Raw genomic sequence first — 21,531 nt, forward strand, 5'->3', positions numbered from 1 at the left:
CCTTCATAGGTGTTGCCTGATGTGTTTGTGCCGAGGACGAGTCTGGCGGCGCTGTTCTGTATTGTCTGGAGTTTTTGGAGTAGATACTCGTTTATGCCGGCATAGAGAGCGTTTCTATAGTCCAGTCTGCTGGTGATGAGTGCAAGGGTATCTGTCTTCCTTGACTCTGGGGGGGATCCATTTGAAGGTCTTGCGGAGGGTGCTGAAGCAGCTGGAGGTGATGGCGTTGACATGTCGCTTCATGGTGATGGATGAGTTGAGTATGATGCGGAGGTTTTTGGCGTGATATGAGGGGGTCGGTGGGCTTCCAAGGGCAGTCGGCCACCAGGTAATGTCCTATGCTGAAGGGGTGGCTCTGAGGATGAGGACTTCTGTCTTCTCGCGTTGAGCTTAAGGCAGCAGTTGGTCATCAAAATGCGACCTCCTGCATTCCATACTGGAAGTTTAGTCTGGTGGTGGCGGGGTGTTTGATGAGGGAGATGATGAGCTGGGTGTCATCGGCATAGAAGATGATGTTGAGGCCGTGTTGTCGGACAATGGCAGCGAGGGGGCCACGTAGATGTTGAAAAGGGTCGGGCTCAGTGATGATCCCTGTGGGACTCTGCAACTGATTTCAGGGGGATGGTAGAAGAAGGGCAGCAGTCTGATTCTTTGGCTTCTTCCGGTGAGGAATGATCGGATCCAGTCTAGGGCTGTTCCTAGTATGTCGGCATGGTGTAGTCTGGCGATTAGTGCTCACTGGTAGATGGTGTCGAAGGCTGCTGATAGGTTGTGTAGGATGAGGGCTGTGGAGTGGTCTTGGTCCAGGAGGGTGCGTATGTCAACTGTAGCAGCAAGCATTGCGGTCGTTAAGCTGTGGTTGCTTCGGAATCCAGATTGGGATTGGTCGAGGATGGCATTATTTTCGACTAATCATGTCAGTTCCCTGTTGCCTGTTTTCTTTGCGACTTTGGCTGTGAAGGGGAGAAGCGAGATCAGCTGGTAGTTCTTGAGGTCTGTGGGGTCAGCTGTCAGCTTCTTGAGCAGGGGCCTGGTTTCTGCGCCTTTCCAGTTATCTGGGAAGGTGCATGGTTCGAGGGTGGTGTTGATGGTGCGTTGTAGTTCGGGTGCAATGGCGGCTCTGTGTTAGATGTAAGGGGGGCAGGGGTCGTGTTCGGACTCTGAGTGGATGCCTTTCATGGTTGAGGTGATGTCTTCAGCAGGCAGGTCACATCTTTTTAGTTCCATGAGCTTTCTTTATCTACAGTCACAGGCAAGAAGTTCTACAGGGACAAACATGTTGCACTGGTAGGACTGGGACCCATAACTTCTGGGGTTTCTGACAGATACTATCACCAATAACCCTTTTGAAAAAGTTTTGCACACAGTGGTTTGAGACACATTTTGCACAGTTCATCTTATGTATTTAGGAATTATTCAGTGGAGTAGACAGGGATGCATTTATTTCTTCATTTTTTCCAGTCATTAAACTCCTGGGAGTGTGTGAAATATGATACTTTAGAGGCAACAAGAGCCAGTGCATGATGGTGCTCCTTCATAAAATCAAACTACATTTCCAGGGTGTCCTCCCCCTTCCTGTGCAGCTTTATAATACAGTACTAGTTCTTGGAGTTTACTTTCAAGAAAAAAGCCAGTATCGGCCCATGGTGGGAGTGCTGCCGGGTGCTGATGTCGGCAGGGGTAGGGGCAGGGGGGTAGTAAACTATTGATTACGGGTGATTAGAGGTAAGTAAACATATAAATTAGTAAAACAAATTGTGTTGCACATGCTGCATTGCATGTGGTGATGAAGGGTGCACAACGAAATTTGTTTCATTTATTTATATGTTTACTTACCTCTAATCTGCCAAAATCAATAGTTTACTATCCCCCACCCTGCCCCTCCCCCTCTCCACGTCAGCGCTCGGCAGCACTTTCACTACGGGCCACTACTGTAAAAAGCTACCACATAATTAAATTATCCATTCATGACAATGTTAGGCAGAATCCTTCTGCCTTTCTTCTAGCCTGTCCTCTTCCCTAGTCTACTCCAAGGAAGGACAACTTACTCCGAAAAAAACCAAGCAGAATGTATTCCTCGAAACCACATCTGCTTTAGCCTTCAGGTGACATTTGATATATAATATCTGCATTCAGGTGCCCAGCCTAACAGAAAAGTTCACTAAAGACGATATTCACAAGCAGATCCGATTGAGTCAATTTTGTGGGCTCTCTTTAAAATTGTGACTGCCACTAAAATGGTGGCTCATAGGGGAAGTCATAGCAAAAGAGAATCATGAAATGCTTAGAGTAATCCTCTTGACAATTGAACAGTCATGTTACTTTCATTGTTTGTTATCCAATCTCATGAACATTGCCTTCCAAATGAGTTTATCATTACTCCTATTAATTACATTACAAATAAAAACATCTGGCCCCCGATGTATGAAGAACTGGTCTCACTGATTTCCAACCAGTTTTTTTTGTGCAACCAGCAAGGAATTTTATGAACCAACCAGTGTGCTAATAGTTCAGAAAGTAAAATTATTTTTAGGATGGGTCTCACTCCAACCTTAGCAGACAACCAGATATGTGATTTCCTTTAAAATAAAAGTAGATTTTTTTTAAATGCTGTCCATTTTTATTAAAAAAAACAGGGCTGCACTTAAAAAAATGTAAAATAATGTTTTTATCAAGAGAGTCTGCCAGTGTGGGAATGGAGAGGACATATATAATGGAGCTCCTCTCCTTTCCCCAAGTATTCTTTCCTATCAATAGGATTTTGCATCTGGCTGAGGGCCAGATCGAGGACTAACCAAACTACACAGAGGGCAGTGAAATCACTTTGGAGCCTGGGAAGCCTGAGCACCAGCATTAATTGGACAATTCTGTTTGGAGAGGAGCAGTCACAATTTTGTCTGGACTGTGGCAATGGTAGAACACAGATGATGATTCGGAGTACGTAAGGGAAGCTTTGGACCAAGGAGGCAATGTAGCACTTATCATGCTAAACCTCTCAGCAGCTTTTGATACGGTCCATCACAATATTCTGATGGACCGTTTATCAGAATGTGGGGTAGTAGGAAAGGATTCAAATCGTGGACCTTGATAAAGCTTGCTCACAACTGTTTTTCCTGCCATGTGGACTACCACAGGGGTCCTCCCTTATTCCCACACTGTTTAATGTCTATGTGACACCATTGATCGAGCTAATTAGATCCTTTGGATTCCAGCTGACGTCTTACGCAGATGATGAGCAAATAGTGATGGACAAGAGGCAGAGAAAGGGAAAAAGGTCCACTGCTGCATGAAAGCAGTCAGGCTGTAGATGACAATGAATTGCTTGCAGTTGAAGTCAAGCAAAATGGAGGTCCTCATATTTGGCAACAATGCCAATTTTTGGACACTAGACTGGTGCGCAGAAGAACTAGGGAGGCTCCCGGAGCCAACTAAGAAAGTAAAAAACCTCGGAGTCTTAATTGATAATAAACTGACATTCGAAGACCAGGTGAATGCGGTTACCTCCACAAGTTTCCATCTTCTTAAGATGATACGGAAAATGATGTCCCTCTTGCCAGCACAAGGTAGTGATAACATCCCAAATTTATCACGTGTGGACTACTGCAACAGCTTATAACTAAACATCCGAAAGAAACACCTAAACAGGCTTCAACTTGTGCAGAGCGCAGCAGCAAGACCTTTGACTGGAACAGCTATATTTGTCTCAATAAAAAAGGAATAAAACAGCTGCATTGGCTCCCTGTCAAACAGTAGTTTCAATTAAAATCCTTATGCACCGTTTTCAAGGCTCTCCATAGAAGAGGTCCCGAACATCTGAAACAGTGCTTTAAATGGTATGCTCCAAAAAGAGCACTCCTCCGATCGACAGAAGCAAGACTAGTGGTAGTCCCCACTTTCAAAAGAGCAAACGGGGGGGGGGGGAGAAGTCTCACTACTTGCACTGCTAGGGCCTGGAATGAACTTTCTTTCCACCTCAGGAACACCACAGAGCTATTAACATTTAGGAGGGGACTTAAAACCTGGCTTTTTACCTCCTGTCACACCTTGACAATCGGAAGGCAGCACTCAGCGCCAGGACATAATCAGGTAACCATTGCACTTAAGAAGTATAAATAAAATAACATAACATGGCATGGCCAATGGAAACAGTAGTAGAAAGCAATGGGGGAAGCAGTGACGAAAAGCCACACATCGAATAGTTAAGTGGCCCTGGGCATGCTGAAGAGCAGGCCTGAAAAGAAGTGGGAACCAATCTGTGTAGGCTGCAGGTGGCGACCAGTATATAATTAGTGGCCTGGCTGCAGGTCGTGTTTCAGAGAAGTGGGGGAGGAAGACACAGCAGAGTGCCTGGCCCCCAGGGATCACAGGCAAATTAGTGAGTCAGCACAGGACAGGGGATGTGTGCAGGGAAACCAAACAGTATATGTTCTCAGAAGGCAGCAACAGCAAGAGATCCCATGGCAAAAGTAGTGATAAAAAGGAAGCGAAGTAGATGGAGGGAGACATGATAAAGGGCCAACATAAGAAATAGCAGTCCTGTCAGGACTCGGAAATGCTTCTATAAAAGATAGTAGAGAGAGTGCCTTTAACGGTGAACAACCTCACAAGAAAACTTGCTAAAGAAAGGAATCAGGCCCCTCGAAACCTGCTGGTCAAAGCAAGGATGAACAAGAGGGGTAGGGAAATTTCTAACGTATGAATAAACTGAGGAGGCTAAGTGGGGTGGACAGAAAGAGTGAGAATATCCCACAAATTAGTGAAAGGCCCAATAGTGTATGAGTTTCCTCATCCACTCTGACCAGAGAGAAGTCCTAGAGTACAACATCCTCACAAGAGATTAGGATAGATAGGAGACAGCATGCTGTATCTCAGGGCATAGTTTAATCTGCAGTAGCTAAATCTCCCTTACCCATCATCAGTGGAGGAGGAAGAACTGCAAACCAGATTCACGGTTACCCTACCGCAAAAAGTAAAATGCCATCCTATAGATCAAAATGACCTAACACAATCAAAGATTTAGTAAATGCTAAAGAAAGTAAATCTGACCAGGAAACAATCAGACTCCGAACAGATTGCCCAAATAGAGGGGGATCAAAATCGCCCCATGCAACAAACATATCACTGCACTTTCTGCATCAATCCCTTCATCAAATAAAAGAGAATGTGTTGACCATATGATGTGATCTGGCAGAAAACCTGCAGGACCTTCAAAAGAAGATCATAGAGGTGGGTGCAAAAATTGGAGGTCTGGAACAGACTATGGATGACCGATCTAAAGAAAAACACAATATGGGAAATAGATTACTAACCTTCAAAGAAGATGTGCTGCAACAGGAAGACCTGGAAATCTCCTCCTGGTGGAACAATGTTAGAAGTAGAGGAGAGTCAACAGGCTCTGTGATCACAACCATCTTGGGCGTCACTCAAGGACTTGTAAACCACATTAGAAACAAATCTGACGACTTTCCAATTCACATAAATTGCGCACACAGACCAACAGAGCCATCATCTAACACCATTGTGAGACTCCCCTTCATAAATGAAAAGGAGGAAACTATGGGTTGGGTCTGAGACACTGACCATGTTGACTTTATGAGGCCTGAACCTCTGTTTTCAATAATCTGAACTCTTCTACCTGTAAAGGCAGGAGAGAGTTAAAACCATCATAGACTATCTCAGGGAAAAGAAATCTCATATCAATGTGTTCAATCATTTTGTCTTTTTCCCCAGGAAATGCCACAAAAACGTATTCAAAACAATAACGGAGCACAAGATGTGATGGGTATACTGCTGTACTTGACCTCCATGGATACAGGAAAGGAATTCCAAAGACAGAAGAAAATCAAAAACAGAGATAATGGATAGTAATAAGCCACAAAAGAGACAAACATTGGGCATTGAAAGCCACAAACAGCGAGCATTCCTGGAGCCGATGAGGATTGGGGAAGGAGGGGCAGAGAGTAACTTTTAGCATTAGAAGATGGAGCAACTGCATCCACAGGCAAAATGCAAAACTGAGTGAAGGAGAAGCTGTGAAAAAGGGGATGGTAAAAGCTGAACAGTCCTGAGTTGATGTATAGCGCTGAAGGATACCGCGAGCGCTCAGGTAAAACATGTGTTTTGTCCAAGGCTGATACAATATCAGTGTACTTGCTCAGGGCTATAGATATAAACATAGCAACATATTAGGGGGGATCATCTATGTAGTAAAGATTTCATCACCGGGGTCATTGACCCAACAAGGCACCCTGTGCTTGAAGTGTATCTCATCCCTTTTTTTGTGTGGAGTTTTATGTAGTGCAAACTAGACCCGAAGGTATCAGAGCGCTTTACATGAGCACTAGTTACATTATGTGTTAGAAATGGGATTTCTGGTTGGCTAGGGCATGCACCTTAGCCAGGCAGAAACCACCACTCTAGTCAGGGCAAGGGAGTTACATGCTGGAGATCACTCATGCTCACCCCCTTGGTAGCTTGGCACGAGCAGTCAGGCTTATCCAAGAGGCAATATGTAAGGTGTATGTGCAACACACACGCACAAAAGCAACACACTAGGCACACCACAAAAGAAACTCCCCACAAGGATAAAAAAAATAGCCTTTGTATTATCATAAGCACATTAGATAATAATCACACATATACACAGTGCGAAATGGCACCAGGTAGTAATTTACAGGGATTATTTACAAGATAGGGCCAATAGGGCCAGTGTCAGACCCATCAGATTGCAAGTCATAACACAACCAGTAACTACTGGTAAAATACTGAACTCAGCATTATCACATTAGACATAAACATATTAGGCATTAGCATTAGGCATAAATACATTATGCAACACAATTAGAGGGGTGCGCCCTACCAGTACCACAGATACTTATTGGCCAACTGGTCTTCCTAGGGGGCCCATCTGGGACTTCCCGGCAAATGCCCTTTGTCCCAAAAGTTAGGGCTCTCAGCTGCCACTGCACCATGGTGCAGGCCCAGCCAGCCAGCACCAGAAATGAGGGTGAGATTGTAATACACCTGTGTCTCTCTAGAGACCAAAGACTATGCCCCTCACATTGCAGCTGTCCCCGCTCTTGTGGTGCAGCTGTCAAAGCAATTAGCACCAACAGTGCCCCTAGCTGCCTCTGCAGCTATGTTGACTTGCGCCATGCACTAGAGGTTGGGGGTGCATCTCACCCCTTCCTTATTAACACAACAAATTGGCCCCTTCATTGCAGCTGCCTGCACTCTTGCGGTACAGCTGTGGAAATTAACCTTGGCACCAACCGTGCCTTGTGAGCCCCCTTTACTGGGGTTCTTCGTGTGCGTCCTTACGGCACCACAATGCTCCAGGTTCACCCCACTCACCGGGACTGCTCTCCGTTGACTCCTCTGGTCTACTCCAACGCGGGGGAAGCACGGAGGTGTCTCTCCTGGCAGGACATGGCAGAAGTGGGACATGGAGCGAAGTCTCCATTGGTGTCGTCCCTCCCACCTTTTCTTCTCCTGCGAGCCTGCGAGACTCCAACTGCAGGTCTGCCAAGGTGGAGTAGGCTCCCGCCCACCATCAGGCATCACTCTGCCTGACTTCCACTCTGGGCATGTCCAGTCCTTGGCGCCTATTAGGGGAGCACAGGAGACTTCCTCTTTTCCCCGGCTGGCCCACCCATCTCCAGGCAATCTCTGCCTGACCTTTTGCCGCAACTGTCCGTGGCTCCTCTTCTGAGGCACAGCAATGAGGGGTAGGCTTCCACCTCTCAGGGAGCAATGCGGGGTAGGCTCCCGCTCAATGTGGCACAGAAGGCAGGGTAGGCACCCTTATCTCCTCCCAGCAGCACGGGGGCATTCCCACACTGGGATTCACCCAGAAGATTATGCAGCACAGCGCTGCAGGGCTCACACACCCCTCTCATCCTCTGGCAAAGGTTGGAGCCCCCCTCTCTGGGATGCCAGCAATAAAGAGGTAGTACTCACGAGATGCAAGAATCCAAGAGTCCAGGGGCAAAGCTGGGCCCACGCAGGCCAACTCACAGGCTCTCCAGCAGAGGGACAGTCCCTCACGGCAGTTCCTCCTGGGGCCTAGCAGGCACAAGTAGCACCCAAACAGCACCCCTTACATTGGGTCAGAGACCCAATATTTCTACAGGGTTTCTCCTTTTTCTTCCCTGGCACAGGGCTTGGGGAACCAGTCTCAACTGGTTCTGGGGGGTATTGGAGCACTTTGTGTACAGTGCTTCTACTCCCCTTTGTCAGGTGGAGGCTTGGTGATCAGACACACCACAGGGGGGCGGAGGCTGCATTCACCCAGGCAGACACGGACCTATTCAGGTTCAGTGGACTACTTCTTCCACTACTCCAAATGCAGATCTCCTATTCAGCCCAGCGCTGACTCACCCTGCCCTCCCTTGAGCCACACACCTCACCAGCCCCTGTCGCTCCAGAGCCAGACATGCCGTACACATCAGGCAGGCAGATACACATAGCACACAAAAATGGCAACTTCTAAAAGTGGCATTAATAAAATAGTGATAATAAATCAGCGCACACCATTATGCAGCATTTATTATTGCTATTCCAATCACACCAAACTTGACCACGCTGCTCCTCTCATATCAGGAATTACCACTGAAGTACTTATCAGGGAATTCCCCAATGAATCTCTATGAGAGGGCAGCCTCACAGCAGTGAGAAACCAAAATGGCTATTTGTCACTATCAGGACATGTCACACACTTAAGGTACATGCCCTACCTTCTATCTATAATGCACCCTGCCCATAGGGCTAGTTAGGGTCTACCTCGGGGTGACTGCCGTGCAGTAAAAGGAGGTTCATAGACATGGCACCCACTTTGCGTGCCACGTCACAGTGGCAGTAACACTGCACACACAGACCCTGCAATGGCATAGGCCTGAGACAGGTTTGAAAGGCTACTTTGGCAGGTGGCACAATCAACACTGCAAGCCCACCAGTAGCATTTAATTTACTGGCCCTGGGTATCTGAGATACCACTCTACAAGAGACTGGCAGGTAAATTAAATATGCCAAACTTACCAAAGGTGTAGACCAATCTTACCATGTTTACCACAGAGAGCACATGCTCTTTACACTGGACAGCAGTGCTACAGTGCCCAGAGTCTGAAAACCACAAACACCAGGTCAGAAAAAAGACTGGGAGGAAGGCAAAAAGTTCAGGGATGACCCTGAAAAAATGGCCAATTCCAACATTAGGGATGGGCACATTCAGTTTTGTTCGGCACAGAGAGATTAAGAGCTTTGCCTAGAGTCACAGAATGTTGAGCATCCATAGCATCCCTGCCGAGGCTCGAACCTAGTTGTTAGGCTACATTCTCTGTCCTTAATCACAATCATGCAACTGACACATGCTATACAAGTTATCATGGTGGGACTCATAACGCCATTGGTGATTTTTAAATGACTCTTGTTGTGAAAGTAATTAAACCTGGTCTCACATGCTTATAACAAAATAATTAAAACACAGTAGTATTCATCATTCAGTGACTGTATTGCCAGAATTCTCATTGTGTGAACTCAGTAAGAACTTCACCTTCCAATATCATCTTTGTCATATAGTCAATGTGCATGCAGCATTCACCAGTCAAGTGTATAGCCATGTGCCATGTAAGTCACTAGACCAGACAATACATCTTGTCAAATGGTGAGTAATACTCGTAAACGTGGTCATGAAAGTAAACAAAAATGTCTCTAACAGAATATCAAATATCGGAAAAATATCTCGATCCTATTATAAATGCATTCTTACCTCTTATATCCCCACTGTAATGTCTAAAATGTGGGGCACAATTAGATCAAGGGAGTTCTAGTATTGCCTTTCATTTTCAGAGGAGTTCATGTTTCCGTTGGAGCCTGCCTCCGGTCGGGGATAATAAGTTACAGTTGTGCAGTTGCAGGGTGGTTGCCATGGGTGGAGGTTATCGCACCTATGCTTTGTGTAGGTCCTGAAGTCGGAGACTCATATCTCTTCTTTGTCCTTGGTTGCAAGTCGATCAGATCTGAGGTTTTGGTGCCTAGTCAGCCCCTCAAATCTTAGATGTAGGTGCATTTGGGGTGTGGGTGCTAGTAGTCAATAGGCAACTGCCCCTGATGGGACCACACCCTGTGGAGTATGGCACCTTTTCTACCCAGAAGCCTCTATTCTGCCACTTTTAATAGCAGAACTCTTCTTCGACTGTAGAGACGAGGTAACCAACCCTAGGGGAGTAGCTTGCCTTCTGGGAGGGTGTATGTCTCCTAAATACCTATTGGTCCTTCTTGGCTGTGTTGCAAATGTGCTTTGAACAGTAGGTTGGCTTTTTCCTCCTGTGGGACGTATTCTGAGAGGCAGTTGGTATTTTGAATCTACCTGCCTTGATATGACACTTCATTAGCCATATTGTCAGGGAGGGAGGTGACACTTGCCGCCCAGGCAGGCCTTTGATTCTCCCTCTTGATAGAGTTCACACATCTTGGCAGGGGGCCAGATTCCTGTCTTGGTGGCTGCAGCTGTAGGCTGTGAGCCAGGGCCCATGAAAGGCTGGGGCAACCAGGTGGGCAACCTCCAAGGTAGTCACATAGTGCATTTCTGGTTAAATTTGACTTTAGAAAAAGGCCACCCTTGATGAGAGAAGAGCTTTGACATCAAACATGACACATTTAAGTGGGATCATAATGGAGCTGGCAACCTCGAGGTGCCCAGGTGCAAGTCCATGTTCACCTATGGCCACCTGAACACTTACAGTAGCACCTAATGAAAGCAGGCTACAATAGGGACATATAAGCTGTCACTTATATGTGCACACCTTTAATATACCCTTGCTCCAGGTCTGTAATAGCCTCGCCTATAACATGTAATAGCCACACCTATAACAGAAGAGGACTGGGTAAGGTTTCTTAAAAAACCCTATCCATCGAAATAGAATTGAGTACCAACGGTGAGGGCCACAAAGAGCCCACTGAAATACCGACTGAAACGGATCAGGTGATAAATTTCACAATCAGTGAGGTAGCAAACTTAATAAAGAGACAAAGGGATGGAGCTCCGGGTCCCAATGGTATCCCTTTTGCCCTCTACAAAGAGGACCCCCTATTATGGGCCACCTATCTGATAAAGGTTTTCAATGAAATTATCCATACCGGGCAAATACCACAATCCTGGAGAGGATCTCTTATAACGCCCGTGTTTAAAAAAGGTAATTGGCAACTACCAGAGAATTATCGTCTGATCACCCTGCAAGATACGGATGCCAAGTTATTCGCAGGTCTCTTACTATCAATTTTGACTGATTGGGTCAAGGAAAAATCAATACTACCCCCAAACCAAACCGGCTTCATTAAGGGCTTAGGCACCACAACCAATTTGTTAATTCTATCAGTTTTAATGGATAAGTCACTTTGTTCTAAACAGTCACTTTACTTTTGTTTTGTCGATTTCAGATCGGCCTTTGATTTAGTAAATAGGTCCCTCCTATGGAAAAAACTCGAGAGCTACGGAATCCCAGGCTCACTACTGACTCTTATTAAGCTATTATACTCTGATAACTGGGTCAAGGGGAGGATAGGTGATGGCCGAGCTTTGTCCAAAAAAAATTACTGGTGACTCGTGGCCTTAAGCAGGGATGCGTGCTTGCGCCTTTACTTTTTAACTTATTTGTGGCCGATCTTACCATCTCATTAAACGAGGTAAACTCACATCCACCTAGGTTAGCCGGAGAACAAATGTCTAACTTGCTATATGCAGACGACGTGGTATTGCTGAGCCACACAAAAGTGGGCCTGCAAAGACTGATCGATCGTACACTTAAATATGCAAAAAACAACCAAATGACAATAAATGAGACAAAAACAAAAATAATGGTTGTGACAGGAAGAAAAAGACAAAAGATGAAATGGTTGTTGGGCCAAACACAACTAGAGCAAGTGGAGAGTTATCGATATCTCGGTGTCCTTTTCAATGAGACCGGAAGTTTTGTACCACAAAGGGAAGATATAGTAAGGAAGGCGAATAGCGTGATTGCGGCATTTAGAACCCTACAAAAGAATCTATCTGCACTGTCATATGGACCGCTGTTAAAAATCATAGCTGCCAAAATATTACCATCCTTAACATATGGCGCTGAAGTGCTAAACGGGAAGGATGCTGTGCTTATCAACAATGCTGTGGCAAAAACTTATAAAATATTATTCTCCCTACCATGTAATGCCTCACAAGCGCAAATAAGGATGGAATTCGGTACGAACAATCAGCTATATGTCCGGCAAGGCCAAACTTTAAAAGTTTGGAATAGAGTAAAAAATGATCAGGACAATCAATTGTCTATAGCTTTGTGGAGAGAGGTTAAAGATAACCAGAAACTGCAAGCGTGGAAATACCTAAACAATGCAAAAGAAGACTTTGGAATATCAGCAATCTGGGAAAACACAATAATGCAGGAAAGCTTCAAAAAAACAATCAACAAGCTGGTTACTCACCTATCGCTGCTAAAAGACAAAGCTCTATTAGTAAAACAAAAGCACTCATGGCCAATCATAAACGGCTACAAAAAAAAACAAAGCCAAGCTTACCTTCATACTGCATGGTCAGTCCAAAATAAGCGAACATTTATAGGAGCACGCTTTGGTCTATGGCCAGGTTTGTGCCATCTTCCACCCTGGAAGTCAAACGAGGGCCATACATTATGTAGACTTTGCAAGGGGGGCAAAGAAGACATTGTGCACTTGGTATGTCTGTGCCCTGCCATAGACTCAGAAAGGAGACTAATCCTCAGGAGGTTGTTTAATGCACGAGATATAAGAACCTGTAGACAAGCAATAATGGCGTGCTTAAGCCCGAATGACCTACCAATGAATGTTGCTTTTGTAAAAAATTTAAATGTGATTGCCAAACGTCTTAAGGAAAATTTTATCTAGTTATATATATTTTTTTTATTATTTTCTTTTTAATGACATTTACTATTTGCACGATGTTTTAAATGTGTATTGATGCTGATATTTTCTCTAAGGTAACATTTTTGTAAGATTTTAATTAATCAAACAAATAAACTTAAACTTGAAACTTGAAACTTGGTCTCAGAAGGCCTACCTTAGAGGAGATTGACATATATTAAAAATAGTGCATCACTTTGCTACTCATGGTGTGGACAAATGTAAGTGTGAGCAGTTTGTTCTGCTCCTGCAGTCCATAATGGCCAGCTTGCTGTCATCTGTTTACTTAAATCACTCAGGGTTGCACAAATTGTGCTGCAGACCCTGGTGACCCCTTTAACTCCCATACCCTGCAGAGCACTGGAACCACTTACCAGGGACCTTTAAGAGTGTTCGATTCCTTGCCAATTGGGGCTTTCAGTTTACCTTTGTCCAGATTTTATGGAGAGAGCAATGGCACTGGGGCCTAGTTAGCAGGTCTTAGTGCAATTTTATGGTCAAACCCATCAGCATTGGAGAAAAAAGTGCAGGGGTGACCATACACAAAGGTCACTTTCCTACACCAGTACTAACCAAGAGACCTGATCCTAACGGGAGAGCTAAACTTAATAATGAACTCCAATAAAGATCACTCACATCGGAGACATGATGGAGGAAGGTCAGCTTTGGCAGCATTTACATGCTAGCTGGAGAAGTTGGTGATAATAGACAGCTAGCTGGATAACTACACATAGATGAAAAGGATTATACCTTATACTATGCTTTACACAAAATGTACACACAGATTAACGATTTGTTGTTACCAAGAGACCCCAACGAGACATTATATATATATATGCATATACATATATTCACTGAAAAAACCATAGGTTTCACACCAGTTATAGTTAACTGGAAATTTTACTGTCATAAAACCATTGAAATTCCACGTTATAGTTAGTTGGACTCACTATAACTTGCGCGTGCAATGCACTGCTGATGACGTCACATATTACATCACTCATGACATGGTCAGTGACATCACTCATGACATCCCTGATGACACCATCCAGTGAATGTGTGTCTTTCTGAAAAATAAATATGCTTTATATATGTATATGTAAAGGTCGATGGAAGAATAAATGTTTATATAAGTGTCTAAAAAGATATATATTTTTTAAATTGATCGGTTAACTGGCTTATTAAGTGTATCTTAGTGAATACATATATTAGCGAGTAATGTTTAAATAATTTAAATTTATGTATCAGTGTTTCACTTTGTGTATAAGTGGCTGCATGGGTTGGTGAGTAGCTACATGTGTGTGTATATGAGTTATTAGATTTTTTTTAGTATCAGTATGAGTGTCAGTATGGTTTGGTGGGGGTATTACTTAGCACATAGATGCATCAATGACTGACTCACTGTTTGTATGTTTTTAAAGACAGCATATGTGCAGGACTGTATGGGTGGATGAGTGTGTATATGTGTGTGTTAGTGAGTGAATGGCTGTCTCACTAGTGTCTTTATCAGTAACAAGATATGTTTTAATCTAGAATGTGTGAGTATTGATGTATATAAGTGAGTGTATGAGAGAGTCAGAGATTGTAAGAGTTCCTTTTTAAATAAGTATGTGTTTCTATAAGTGATTGTTTAAGTGAGTAAGTATGTGTAAGTTTCCTGAGAAGTAAAGTAGTAGTTTGTGTATAGTTGTATATGCAAATAAATGGATGTTCAATAGTTTATTTGCATGTGTGAGTAACTTTTGGATGACTGTCAGTGTGTAACAGGATGTATAGGTGTATCACTACATATGATGAGTGAGTATATGTATGAGTGACTATATAGAACTGTTGGTGAATGAGTGGATGTGTTTATAGATGGTGCAATTTCTGAATTGGTTGTTGTAACTGGTATGGGTATCTCCATTTTTTTGAAAATGTTAGTTTCAATTTTTGAATATGTGTTTCAAGGGTTACATTACACTGAAAGGAGGTCTGTCACTCTGTCACAAGGATGGTGTCATCAGTGATGTCATGAGTGATGTCACTGACCATGTCATGAGTGATGTAATATGTGACGTCATCAGCAGTGCATTGCACACGCAAGTTATAGTGAGTCCAACTAACTATAACGTGGAAATTCAATGGTTTTATGACAGTAAAATTTCCAGTTAACTATAACTGGTGTGAAACCTATGGTTTTTTCAGTGAATTTAATAGGTTTTTTAAATGCTAATTCCTAACTATAACTGGTGTGAAACCTATGGTTTTTTCAGTGAATTTCTTAGGTTTTTTAAATGCTAATTCCTAACTATAACTAGTGTGAAACCTATGTTTTTTTCAGTGAATTTCAAAGTTTTTTTAATGCTAATTCCTAACTATAAGTCTCACTTTATAAGTAAGACTGTTAGCGCTCTAGTTGTTCTTTAGAACACTCTGGTACATTCTGTCATTGGGCTATAGTTGCGCTACATCTGGCTGATATTTGGGCTACATTTGTATTTTTTTTCTCTGGTGGCCATCTTTGGGCTACATTGGGCTACATTGGGCTACATTTGGGCTCTAACATATATATAGCCCAATGTAGCCCAATATATATTTTTTCAAAGTTAATTTTCTTAAAAACCACTGGAGCATATATCTTGAGACATAGCAAAGGCACATTGGGCTACCAGTCCCTACAATTTTTCCAATGTTTTTTTTTGTATATTTGTTATTTTATTTTATTTTATTTTGCCCTGGAGTGCTCCCGGTGCACGCCCCGGTGAGCGCCCCGGAAAGCGTAGTATTTTGAAGCGCCCCGGCGCACGAACTGGGAAGCGTCCCGTTAGCGCCAATGTTGCGATCGAAAACAACATTGTGACGCGTCGCGTAAGCGTGACGTATCGCGTAGCCGCGCGATGTGTCTTATGACGCGCTTCGTAAACGCACCCGGAAGCGCTCCGCGGCGCGGCCCGGTGCGCATAACGTAAGCACGCCAGAGCGCGTAACGTAAGCGCATCGGGTCATGTGACTTGAAAATAACACTTTTCATTAGTTCTCATCATTTTTTTTCTCCAAATGATGAAAGCCCCCTCCTTTTTTCCTCATTCTGACTTTCTTCATTGAGAGAGCAAGTGCTATTTTTGATCAATCAATGGCATCACTTGTAGCTGCAGCAGGTGCACCCCCACCACCACCACCACCACCAAGAAAAGAAGGTCCACCACCACAGTTTCTTGGAGGACAAGAAGAAGAGGAGGAAGAAGAGAAGGAGGGGGAACAACCAAGGCGCTTCCTGCCTGAAGAACCAAGGCAAAGGCACGTTAAAGTGCACTTTATTTGGCAATTCTTTTCTTTTCCTGAAGACCAGAAAAAGGTGAACGCCCCCAAAGTCACCTGTCTTATTTGTGGCAAAGTCCTCTCCAGGGGCAATCCCAAAATGAAATATTATTTTGGTAATTTTACCATGATCCGCCACATGGAGAGGTGGCATCCCAATAACTTAGCCCAGGCTGAAGTACAGGAACTTCGAAACAACCTACCCCCTGTGGCCAGCACCTCCTCTACTGAACACTCACTTTCTGGTCCTGAAGGATGCCAAATGGTGCCAAATATTCAACAAAAATTTGGCACCATCAAAATTGTTTGCATTTTCTGTGGCAAAACATTATGTTATGGTGAACTTAGTGTCACCTTAATAAATAATGCTGTGGACAACCACCAATGCAGCAAGAAAAGGAAGCAGTAATTATTTTCTTTTTTTTGCTCCTGTTGAGCCATTTCCAATTCCCTGTTTTTTGTTTGTTCCCTTAAAAAACACAAAAAAATATAAAATTGTTCAAAAATACAGTTCAGAAAAATAATTAAAAAAATATAAAACAAAAAGAATAAAAAAAAGTTATTTTCAGAACTACCTCCCATTTATAAAGTATTGCTAAAAATGTTAAACTCTGGCATTCTTTTTCCCTTTTGTGCGCTTCCCAATGCGCTCCCCGGTGCGCGTACCGGGCGCTCCCTCCGCAAAAATCGGAAAAAATAAAAAAAAAATTGCCCCTCGGGGCCCTTTTATAGCCCCCACATCAAACCTAGGGGGTCAGGGTGGGTCTACCATGCCCCCTTATGGTCATTTCCCCCTTTGTTTTGGCCACCTCTTGTGTCTCAATCCTACCGAGACACAAGATGGCGGCCGCTCTGGACTGTTTCGAATGTTTACAGACACCCGAGAGCCAATCAGCATTCTGTGCGCAAGTCGCGTGGCGCGCCCGGAGCGCTCCCCGGTGCGCGTACCGGGGCGCTGCCATAGATATATATATTTTTTTGAACCTAAATTACTCAAAAACCACTGGAGCACATATCTTGAGACATAGCAAAGGCACATCGGGCTACCAGTCCCTACAATTTTGCCAAGTTTGGTGCAAATCCATTCAGCCGTTCGGGCTAAAAGTGAGTTCGACCGCCCTATGGAAATTAACATAGGGAAAACACGTTTTGGGACCCCCCTTTTATCTCGGCCCCCGCTTGACGAATCCCCCCGAAATTTTCAAGGAAGGACCGGAGCTCCGCGAGGCAAATTTGAGGAAGTTTCGTCAACCGGCCCCAAAGTTATTCCAAATAGAATTTTGAGTTTTTGCATTGAAAAAAATCCTAACTATAACTACCTACTGGCGACCGCCAGTAGGTAATATCTATATATATATATATCTATATATTCACTGAAAAAAACATATGTTTCACACATGTTATAGTTAGCTGGACATTTCACTCATACAAAACCAGTGAAATTCCCCCGTTATAGTTAGTTCAGCTAACTATAACTTGCGCGCCCGCAATGCACTGCGGGCGCGCAAATAGCCCACCAGCCAATTAGCCCACCGGGAACCTCCAGTGTGCACCAGGGGGCTGCATTGCAGAGAGGTGCAATGAGGTCATGTCCCTTTTTACACCTCTCTGTAATGCAGCCCCCTGGTGCGTTTGCAGAGGGGGAACTAATTCCCCTTGCATACTGGGGTCCCTGAGGCCCAACTAGCCCACCAGGAACCTCCAGTATGCACCAGAGGGCTGCATTGCAGAGAGGTGTAATGAGGCCACACCCCTTTTTACACCTCTCTGCAATGTAGCCCCCTGGCACGATTGCAGAGGGGGAACTAATTCCCCTTGCATACTGGAGGTCCCTGGTGCCAACTAGCCCACCAGAAACCTCCAGTATGCACTCGGGAAGGTACAGAGTACAGAACAAAGTACCGTACAGAGTACAGTACTTTGTACCCCGCGATTTAAAAATAAAATAAAAATTGGGGGCCTTGGGGGTCCTTGTGGGACCCACTGAGCAGGCCTAGGGGTCAGGGTGTTTCTACCCTGCCCCCTTTGTGTATTTTGCATGTTTATTTCACTGCTTTCTTGTGCCTCGGTTCTCCATAGAATTCACTGCGAGACACCGCCCGTCTACGTAAGACTGTGCACATTTAGCACCAATTTCAATAGCTGCATTCAGATGTATATTTGATTGAAGCACTCAACATAAGGGATCTACTTTCCTAATATAGACAGCCATTGCTGCAGCGACAATTAATAGTGCTCCTTGACAGCGACCCACTGTCATGAGACTGAGTTTTTCTGTCAGCTTAAAACAATTTGTCCTGAAGACGGTCTGAAAGACGAAAGCAGAACAGACTGAAACGTCGACCATTTCATCTATTTCCAATAAGAAATTATTTTTCTCCAAGTTTCACATTTTTATTTCTGAGATTTGTGACTTGTTATTGATTTGGAATAGTTTTTCAGTTATGTATTGTTAGCACAATTTGATTTTGGCTTCTATACATACTGTTGTTGATGAAAAAAAAGTTTTTATTCATTCATTACTGTGTTCCCCACTTTTTTACTTTAAATGCCAAAATAAGATTGACATTCTTTTTCTAACTACCAAAGCTCTCCCGTGTTTCTATTTCATTGACTGAATTCTTGGTTGTTTAGTTGTGTAACGACACTCAGATGTTAGTTCCAATAGGAGTAACATTCCTGACTACGTTCTGATTTAGTAAAATTGCTGGTTAAACAAAATCCCTTGCAGGTCTCTTTTACTTTTCATATTGGTTCTACCGAGGCACAAGATGGCTGCTAACACTTCCTGGTTTGGAGTGTTGACAGACAGTTGACAGCCAATGACCATACAGCTCGTGCTCGGAAAGGTACAGAGTAAGGTACAGAGTACAATACTTTGTACCCCGCGATTTAAAAAAATCTTTGGGCCTTGGGGGTCCTTGTGGGACCCACTGAGCAGGGCTAGGTGGTCAGGGTGTTTCTACTCTGCCCCCTTTGCGTGCTTTGCATGTTTGTTTCACTGATTTCTTGTGCCTCGGTTCTACCGAGGCACAAGATGGCAGCTAACACTTCCTGGTTTGGAGTGTTGACAGACAGTTGACAGCCAATGACCATGCAGATCGGACGGTACGCGTACAGTACTTCGTCTCGAGATATCACTTTTGATTTTCTCTAACTACTGAACGGATTTACACAATTTAACAAAAAGCACAATCTGCAAACCTAACTCTACAGTTTTGCCAAATTTGGTGTAATTCCGTTCAGCCGTTCTCTGAAGAGCTCTAATTAGAGCGAAACACTGTGTCAGTGGTTGCTTTCACTCATTTCAGCTTGGCTTCAGTTGGTATTTTACCGATTCAAAGCTGTAAATTGTGTCTGGAGAGATGAATGGCTTTTGTCATTTTACAGCTCAGCAAGGACAGCACTGTGCTAGTCCCATGCTTAAAGACTTTGCTGTAGAAATGGCAAAAGACTTTGTCCTTTTCTATCTTGGCATGGTTGGCACTGTGCTAATCATATGCCTGAAGACTTGCTAGAAAAACAGACATGTGATGTGAGCAAATCTAGAGCATCGCTGGTGTTGAGAGTGCTCTAACAGGAGCTGCTTTCCACCAAAACTTGAGAACTACCCAGAGTTCTTTCCTTCTTTTTTGCATAATTTATGCGTCACTCTATGCCTGAAAGAGTTTTGTTTTGATATATATATATATAATATATAGTTAGGATTTTTTCTCTATGGAACTTTTGAAAATTCTATGTCTAATAACTTTGGCGTTTGTGGACGGAATTGGCTGAAATTTTCAGGAAAATGGCACATTTTGTTTCTGAGCAGCCCCTGAAAATTTGGGGGGGTTCTGTCAAGGGGGGCCGAGAAAAAAGGGGGGTCCCAAAATGCGTTTTTCCCATTCATTTTTCCATAGGGCCTTTGGCCTCACTTTTAGCTCGAACGGCTGAATGGATTTGCACGAAACTTGGCAAAATTGTAGGGACTGTTAGCCCGATGTGCCTTTGCTGGGTCTCAATATATGTGTTCCAGTGGATTTTGAGAAATTAACATTTAAAAAAACAGATATATCTGTGACAGCGTCCAGGATAGCGCACTAGATCGCGTACTTTTCGCGTAACGGCGCTTTGCGAAGCGAAGCTGATTGGCTCTCCGGTGTCTGTCAACATTCTAAACAGTCTGGTGCGGCCGCCATCTTGTCTCTCGGTAGGATCGAGAGACAAGAGAAGGAGAAAAACGAAGGGGGAATTTAATGAAAGGGGGCAAGGTAGACCCCTCTTGACCCCCTAGGAATGATGTTGGGGTTATTAAAGGGTCCCGTGGGGAAAATAAAAAAAAATTAAATTTTTCGCGGTAGAAGCGCTTCCCGGTTCGCGAACTGGGTAGCGAATCGGGACTCGAAACGGGAATTCACCATTTTGTGTTTCGATTTACTTAAATTACTAGATTGAGGAAAAACTATGTGAGTATTGGGTATAAGGGGGTACGGGAGACGTATCCTGACCCCCTATGTTTTCTGAGGGTGGTTGAGGAGGCTCATATATGTTGATACTTGTCTTCCAGCGGTTGCGCGTGAGCGTTTTTTTTTTTTTTTTTGCTGCTTGACTTCTGTTAACGTTCGATTCGAAGGAAATTAGCAAGTGTTGATCGCCATTTTGACACTGCGGGTAAATATATTGTAAAAAATAATTGTTATAAATTAATCAGTATTGATAAACATTGTCTGCGCCATCTTGCTTTTTTTCCAATGCCACACTTTTGTCGTGCACGGCAGCCATTTTAGATGCCTTGACCAGACCCACTCTCTGCACGCCGCCGATCCTCAGCATGGCTCCCCACCCTCGCAAGCATCTCCCCCACGCACTGGTCACCCCTGCTCTCTCTCTGATGCATGGGCCATAAACTTCCCCCCATCTGCGCTGCTCTTCCCTGAGTATCACACCCTGTGCCCGCCCGACACCTCCCTTTCACCCTATTCACTACCGCACCCTCTGACACTCCTCTTCCTCGGTGTCCGATTGTCCAGGCCGGTCCCAGGCTATCTCCTAGCCCTGCAGATGTAGTTTATGGCCCAAGCTGTAAAGAATCACCCCTCTTCAAAGGAGTTACAGTAGATCAAGGCCCCCACCCGATGAGATCCGTCACATCACACGCGTTCCTACTATCTGATAACCATCCTGTATTGTGCTTGGGGAGGGGATTCTCACTGTGAGGGTGTGTGGGTCCGAGCCTGAAGCGGAAGATTCCAGGGATGCCTCTTTGTACATCAAATTATCAATATATACAACGCAACAAAAACAGTAAATACATTTAAACATTTT

The sequence above is a fragment of the Lissotriton vulgaris genome, chromosome 3_2 (assembly GCF_964263255.1).
Source record: "Lissotriton vulgaris chromosome 3_2, aLisVul1.2, whole genome shotgun sequence".
Classification (NCBI taxonomy): Eukaryota; Metazoa; Chordata; class Amphibia; order Caudata; family Salamandridae; genus Lissotriton; species Lissotriton vulgaris.